The sequence below is a fragment of the Lynx rufus genome, unplaced genomic scaffold (genome assembly GCF_022079265.1).
Source record: "Lynx rufus isolate CCGP_SWC_20201006 ecotype Redwood Valley unplaced genomic scaffold, mLynRuf1.p SCAF_19, whole genome shotgun sequence".
In the NCBI taxonomy this organism is placed as follows: domain Eukaryota; kingdom Metazoa; phylum Chordata; class Mammalia; order Carnivora; family Felidae; genus Lynx; species Lynx rufus.
This window is the reverse complement of record NW_025814833.1, coordinates 22,002,462-22,009,440: the sequence shown is the minus strand read 5'-3', so window position 1 is coordinate 22,009,440 and position 6,979 is coordinate 22,002,462. Positions and strand designations below refer to the sequence as shown.

The 6,979-nt window shown below is 38.8% G+C and overlaps 1 pseudogene; it reads left to right on the top strand.

Moving 5' to 3' along the window:
* Positions 1-4,424: 4,424 nt before the first annotated feature.
* Positions 4,425-5,815, top strand: LOC124513820 (actin-related protein T1-like; annotated as a pseudogene).
* The last annotated feature ends 1,164 nt before the right edge of the window (positions 5,816-6,979 follow it).

Here is a 6,979-nt window from a genome sequence, read left to right as displayed (position 1 = left end):
ATGGGTGCAGCACATGGAGTTGGTGGTGGTCTGGGGCATGCAGCAGCTATTTGACAAGTATAATGTCTGTCTGCAGGCAGCAGTGGCAGCCTGGGATGCAGGGTATATGTGTGTTGGGCAGCTAGGCAGGGTGTCCACAAAGTTAGTGAAATTTGCACTGAGCTGCTAGTCCTAGGCTGGATCTCCTGAAGAATCCTGAAGATTCACCATTCTATTTTATTTTATTTTATTTTATTTTATTTTATTTTATTTTATTTTATTTTTTTAATGTTTATTTATTGTTGACAGAGAGAGAGAGAGAGAGCATGAGCGGGTGAGGGGCAGAGAGGGAGACACAGGACTTGGGGATTGAACTCACAAGCCATGAGATCATGACATGAGCCAAAGTCGGACACTTAACTGCCTGAGCCAACTAAGCAACCCTCAACATTCCATTTTAAATTCTGCTTCCTCAAATTACTTCAGAGACCAACCCTTTTATGTTATGGTTTTTGGGACACAGACATTAATGCTAAAATTTGCATTCAGAAAGTATATCGGTGAGTGTTATTTTGGAGCAATATGTAGAAGGAAGTGAGGGAAGCAAAATTGAGCAGCCTTAAGTTGAACTGTGGTTTATTTGCATAACAAACTTCAGCTACTCCCATGGGGAGCAATTGACCTGGGATGGGACTTCACAGTTCATGCAAACTGAATCAAGGGGGTAGGACAGTATCTCCCTCATTTACCAGTAATTGTGTTGCAGGATTTTTTTTTTTTACCTCAATACCCAGGGTTCTTTGTGTCATTGCTTCAAAGAATAAAGTGGTGGCCACAGAATAAAATTAGCAACAGGCAAAAGTTTATTAGAGTATAAGATCAGAAGGGAAGAATAGTATGAAATCTCTCTTTATAGAGAAGGGGCATTTGAAAGTGAATGCCTGTGACTATAGGCAAGGGACTTTGTTTGATAGGGTTTTGGGGGGCGCCTGGGTGGCGCAGTCGGTTAAGCGTCCGACTTCAGCCAGGTCACGATCTCGCGGTCCGTGAGTTCGAGCCCCGCGTCAGGCTCTGGGCTGATGGCTCGGAGCCTGGAGCCTGTTTCCGATGCTGTGTCTCCCTCTCTCTCTGCCCCTCCCCCGTTCATGCTCTGTCTCTCTCTGTCCCAAAAATAAATAAACGTTGATAGGGTTTTGGTTGGCCCCTTTCCTTCCCCCTTGTTTCTTCTCAGGTTCTACCCTTATTGGCTAGGTAACTCTAAATGCCTAGTCATTCCTTTTTGATTGGCTGGTTTCCATTGTATGAGGGGTGATCTATGACTGGCCATATGGTTTTTTGTGGGCCACACATTTTATGGGCTACTTGTTTTTAGTCAGGTCTTTTGTTTGTCAAATTCCTGAGGGAAACCTGAGGGGGATTAGGTGGTGTCTGTTATATTTTTAAGAGGAACTTTTTGCCTGTGGAGTTTGCTCAAAGTCAGAGGTTCCCAGAAGAAATGTTTTAAAATATGTGTTTTTCCCCACCCAGGGACTTTTAAGCCTTAGCCTCTCCTTTTTTACCTACTGAATCCTATCTTTCCTTATCATAATTGGATGCAGGTTGCCCTGGGGAGGCAGCCCAATCTTAGTCAATTAAGCTCCCATTAACTGAGAAGACTATCTGGGGAGATCCTTTGCTGTAAATCATCAGCAGGCAATACTCTTGGCAGCTGGGGGATAAATACATTGGTTCTTAAGGATGGGAACTGGAAAGTACAATATAGCATTTACTACTATATTACAAATAGTCACAACACCTATCTGGCATGGTGTCTCTGATTATACTCTTTCCCAGTTGAAATCCTTCTATTTATGCTTGCAAATGCATTTTCAGACTATTAATTGGCATTGTATAAAATAAAAATTATTATATTAATTTTTTAAATTTATATATTCATTATATTGATTTTCTAAAATTCCACAACCTTGCTGATATTTTTTTTGTTGTTTATAGATACCTTAGGATTTTCTATATGTAGGACAATGTTGTCTGTAAATGCATATAATTTTACATCTTCTTTTTCAATGTGAATGCCTTTTAGTTTATTTTCTTGACTAATAGCCCTAGCAAGATTGTCCAGTATAATATTGAATAAGAATTGTGAGAATAGACATATCATTTTGTTCCTGATATAGGGAGAAAGCATTCAGTCTATCACTATTAAGTATAATGCTAGTTATAGATATTTTCATTGATGTCCTTTATGAATTGAGGAAGTTAAATGTTATTACTTGTTTTGAGTAATTCTATTATGAAGGACATTGGATTTTGGCAAATGCTTTTTCTCTATTTGGAATACTATGTAGTTTTTGTCTTTTATTAATATGATATATTGATTTCATAATTTGAACCAATCATGCATTGCTGGAATAAATTGCACTTATTCACGGCATATAATTTATTTATACATTACTGTATTCAGGATAGCCACGTGTAAAAGAATGAAGTTGCACCTTTACCTCACACCATCTACAAAATTAAATAATTATGGATTAAAACCTAAATGTATGATTTAAAACTGTAAAGATTATAAAAGAAAACAGGGGTAAATCTTCATGAACTCAGATTTGGCAATAGATTCTTAGATATGACACAAATAGCCTTAGCAACAATAAATAAAATAAATTGTAGTTCATCAAAATGCAAATGCTTGTGATTCAAAAGGCACAATTTTTGTTAAGTTTATTTATTTATTTTGAGAGAGAGATGGTGTGAGCAGGGGAGGGTCGGAGAGAGGAGAGAAAGAGAATCCCATGAGGGCTCCATGCTGTCAGCACAGAGCCAGATGTGGGGCTCAAACTCATGAAATCATGAGATCAACACCTGAGCTGAAACCAAGAGTCGGATGCTTAACCTACTGAGCCACCCAGGTGACCTTCAAAAGACACTACTAAGAAAGTGAAAAGACAACCTACAGAATGGTTGAAATGTTATGATTCAGTAATAAAAAGACAACCTTATTTTAAAATGGACTAAGCAACTGGATAGATATTTCTCCAAAACCATATATTAATGAGCAATAAGCATATAAAAAGATGCTTGACATCACTAGCTAACAAGGAAATAGAAATCAAAACCACCATGAGATGTCATATCATGCTTAACATAATGCCTAGAATAAAAAAGTCAGATACTAACTAGTGTTGGTGAACATTTGTAAAAGTAGAAACTCTCCTACAATGCTGGTTTGAATGAAAAATACCTCAGACACTTTGGAAAACAGAGTGAAATTTCCTGAAATGATTAAACATAATATTAGTATATTTCTCAGCTTTTCCATTTGTAGATATATAACCAAGGGAAATGAAAACATGTCTTTCCAAAAACATATTCAAGATTGTTTCCGGCAGCATATTTCTTAATAGTCAAATGTTGGAAAAACCCAAATGTCTGTCAACTGATGAATGGATAACAAAATGTGCTATCTCCAAGCAATGTATGAACCTTGAAAACAATATATAAAGAAAATTAAATCAGTCACAAAAGTTCACATATTTTATCCTTCCATTGATAGGAAATATGCAAAGGTGGTAAATCCATACAGACAAAAAATATATTAGTGGTTGCTTAAGCCGTGGGGTGAATGGTCTGAAAGATGTGGTGGCTAAAGGGTATGGGATTCTGTTTGAACTGATGAAAATATACTAAATTGATATCTATGATGTTTGTACATATCAGTGAATATACAAAAAGCATTGTATTACATACTTTAAATGGATAAATTGTACAGTACATGAAATTTGTCTCAATAAAGTTGTTTAAAAATAATTGTAAGAATGGAGAAAAGACAAATATTCTGAATGCTGCTGGAACTGAGTTGGAGGCATCCCCACTCAGACCCAGACCAGTGTCTGGTACTTAGTTTCTCCCCTTACAAAGGGAAGGGTATTTAAGTAATCCCATAAACATCAGCTGAATAGAGCAGAAGAAACCAGAAGGAATCAGTTCTCTGGGACAAGGACATAGCTTGGTAATTTCACTTGGTATTAAAGCTTGATCTCTGCTTCAAATTCACAGGTTTATCAAAGCTGTTTGTAGGTATGGCTTGCCTTCCTCTGCTTTATGGCTTACCAAGCAGGAAGTGCATATGGCTCAGAAACCACTCTTTAAAGTCTCTCTGATGATCTCTGAGAACAACTGTTACCATGGCTAGATTGTTACATAGGGGGAAATCATCCCTGAAATTGTCTCAGTGGGCCCTGGGCTATCTGAAAAGAGACAAAATTCATGGGTTAAGGGCAGTGTGTTTTTTTTGGGGGGGGGGTTGGAACAATCTAGTAGCTCTGCCTGAGTGCCAACCTGAGAACTTTGTAATCCTTTGGTTGTAATGCATCCTTAGGTACTTGTTATCTTACAAAGTGGACAAGTTTCCTTATTGACTTTTGGAAAAACACACTGTAAACATATTTAACACATATGTATTAGATATTCCAGCTATAATTTTTGACAATAGACCAAGAGTCTGCAAAGAAGGCCTGTCTGGAGAGACTGGATCCCATCATGTCATCAGTTTTGTCATGGGGCATCCTAAATTCAATATGCTTTTGCAGGAGCCAATTAGAAAAAGTATTTTGTAAGGAAGAAGTCCAATAAAGTATGAAGGCTTGCATTTGTACTACCCCCATGAATATGGACTGGTAACAGGATATGATGACATGGAGAAACTCTGGAAGTATCTTTTTGAGTGGAAGCTGGAAGTAAAGCCCTGTCAATGGCCTATGCCCATGACTGAGCCATTCTTGAACCCAAGAGAAATTTGAGAGAAGATGGCAAAAGTGATATTTGAGAACTTCAATGTGCCTGCCTTCTACCTGTCCAATTATATGGTGGTAGAACTCTATACAGCTCTACCTCTGTCATGGGACTAGTGGTAGACAGTGGGGATGAGGTTACTTGCACTGTCCCTACCTTTGAAGGTTACTCCCTGCCTAATGTTCTTACCAAGCTCTAAATGGCAAGGAAAGACAACACAGAACATACTACCTGGCTCCTACTCACTGGTGTGAGCACTTTCCCTTCCATATTTGACAAGGTTTTACTGGGTGACATCAAAGAGAAGCTGTGTTATGTGGCCTTGGAGCCAGAGAAAGAACTATGTAAGAGGCCAGATGAGATTGTGAGAGAATATACAAACAGCTAATTGAGAATGCCAACTGAGAGAATACAAACAGTCAATTGAGAATGCCATCTACCTGGGGCTCCTGGGTGGCTCAGTCGGTTAAGCGTCCGACTTCAGCTCAGGTCACGATCTCGCGGTCCGTGAGTCCGAGCCCCGCGTCGGGCTCTGGGCTGATGGCTCAGAGCCTGGAGCCTGCTTCCAATTCTGTGTCTCCCTCTCTCTCTGCCCCTCCCCCGTTCATGTTCTGTCTCTGTCTGTCTGAAAAATAAATAAAAAACGTTAAAACAATTTTAAAAAGAGAATGCCATCTACATTGACGACCAGCTGTACCAGGTGCTTGAGATTCTTTGTGCACCTGACCAGCTGGGCATCAACAACCTGGGAATCTCAAAAATAATCTCTGCCAGCATTATAAAGTGTGGCACTAAAATTCAGAAGAACCTTTTTGTGGAAATTGTGCTGTCTAGGGGCATTCCTTGCTTCTCTGGTCTTGAGGAAAGTCTTATGAAATAACTGGAACAGCTAGCTTCCAAAGGGACTCCCATCAATATCACTGCTTCTTCTAATAGGTGTTTATCCGTGTGGATTGGTGCATCCACTGTGACTTCTCTGAACAATTTTAAACAGATGGGGAGTATCCCTACAAGTCTCAAGGAGTTTGGGAGATTTATTATTTAGAAAAGATGATCTTTAAAAACCTCAAATGTTTGGGACAACTCCAAATGTCAGAACATAGAATACCTATGGAAGGTGATACTGTGCTTCAAGCAAGATGTTCAGTAAAATTATTTTGCCTTTTTGGGCTTCAGTTCATTCTTGTTGCACATTGCTGTAACCATTGGTGTACAAATATCTGTATCTTCACGTTCAACTCTTTTGGGTATATATTTTAACAGTGGGATTTCTGGGTCATATGTTAATTTCATGTCTATATTTTTGAGTAACTATCAAAATGTTTTGTGAGCAGCTGCACTGTTCCTTTTACATTCCCAAACACAAAGGATGAGGGTTCCTTATCTTCACATACTTGCCAACACTTATTTCCTGTTTTTGAATAATAGCCATTCTAAAGTATATGAACAGTATCTCATGTTTTGATTTGCACTTCCCTAATGATTAGTGATATTCAGCATCTTTTTATATGTTTATTTTCCATTTGAATATTGTCTTTGGAGAAATATCTATTCAAGTCCTTGGCCCATTTTTTTAATGTTTATTTTTGAGAGAGAGAGAGAAAGAGAGAGAGAATGGGGGAGGGGCATAAAGAGAGGGAGACACAGATTTGAAGCAGTCTCTGGGCTCTGAGCTGTCAGCACAGATCCTTGGCCCATTTTTTGATTAGGTTGTTTATATTTTTGCTGTTGAGTTGTCAGTGTTATTTATATACTCTGGCTATTAAAACATTGTCATATGTGTGAGTTTTCTCATTTTTTTTTTTAAACTTTTTTTTTTCCTTCAACGTTTATTTATTTTTGGGACAGAGAGAGACAGAGCATGAATTGGGGAGGGGCAGAGAGAGAGGGAGACACAGAATCGGAAACAGGCTCCAGGCTCTGAGCCATCAGCCCAGAGCCTGACGCGGGGCTCGAACTCACGGACCGCGAGATCGTGACCTGGCTGAAGTCGGACGCTTAACCGACTGCGCCACCCAGGCGCCCCAGTTTTCTCATTTTTTTAGGGAGTTTTCACTCTCTGAATAATGGCCTTTGGTGAACAAGAAATTTTAATTTTAACAAAGTACAATTTATTAATGTTTCCTTTTGCTGCATGAACATTTGGTGTCATATTTTAGGAAACCATTGCCAAATTGAAGATCATGAATGTTTGCCCTATGTTTTCTTC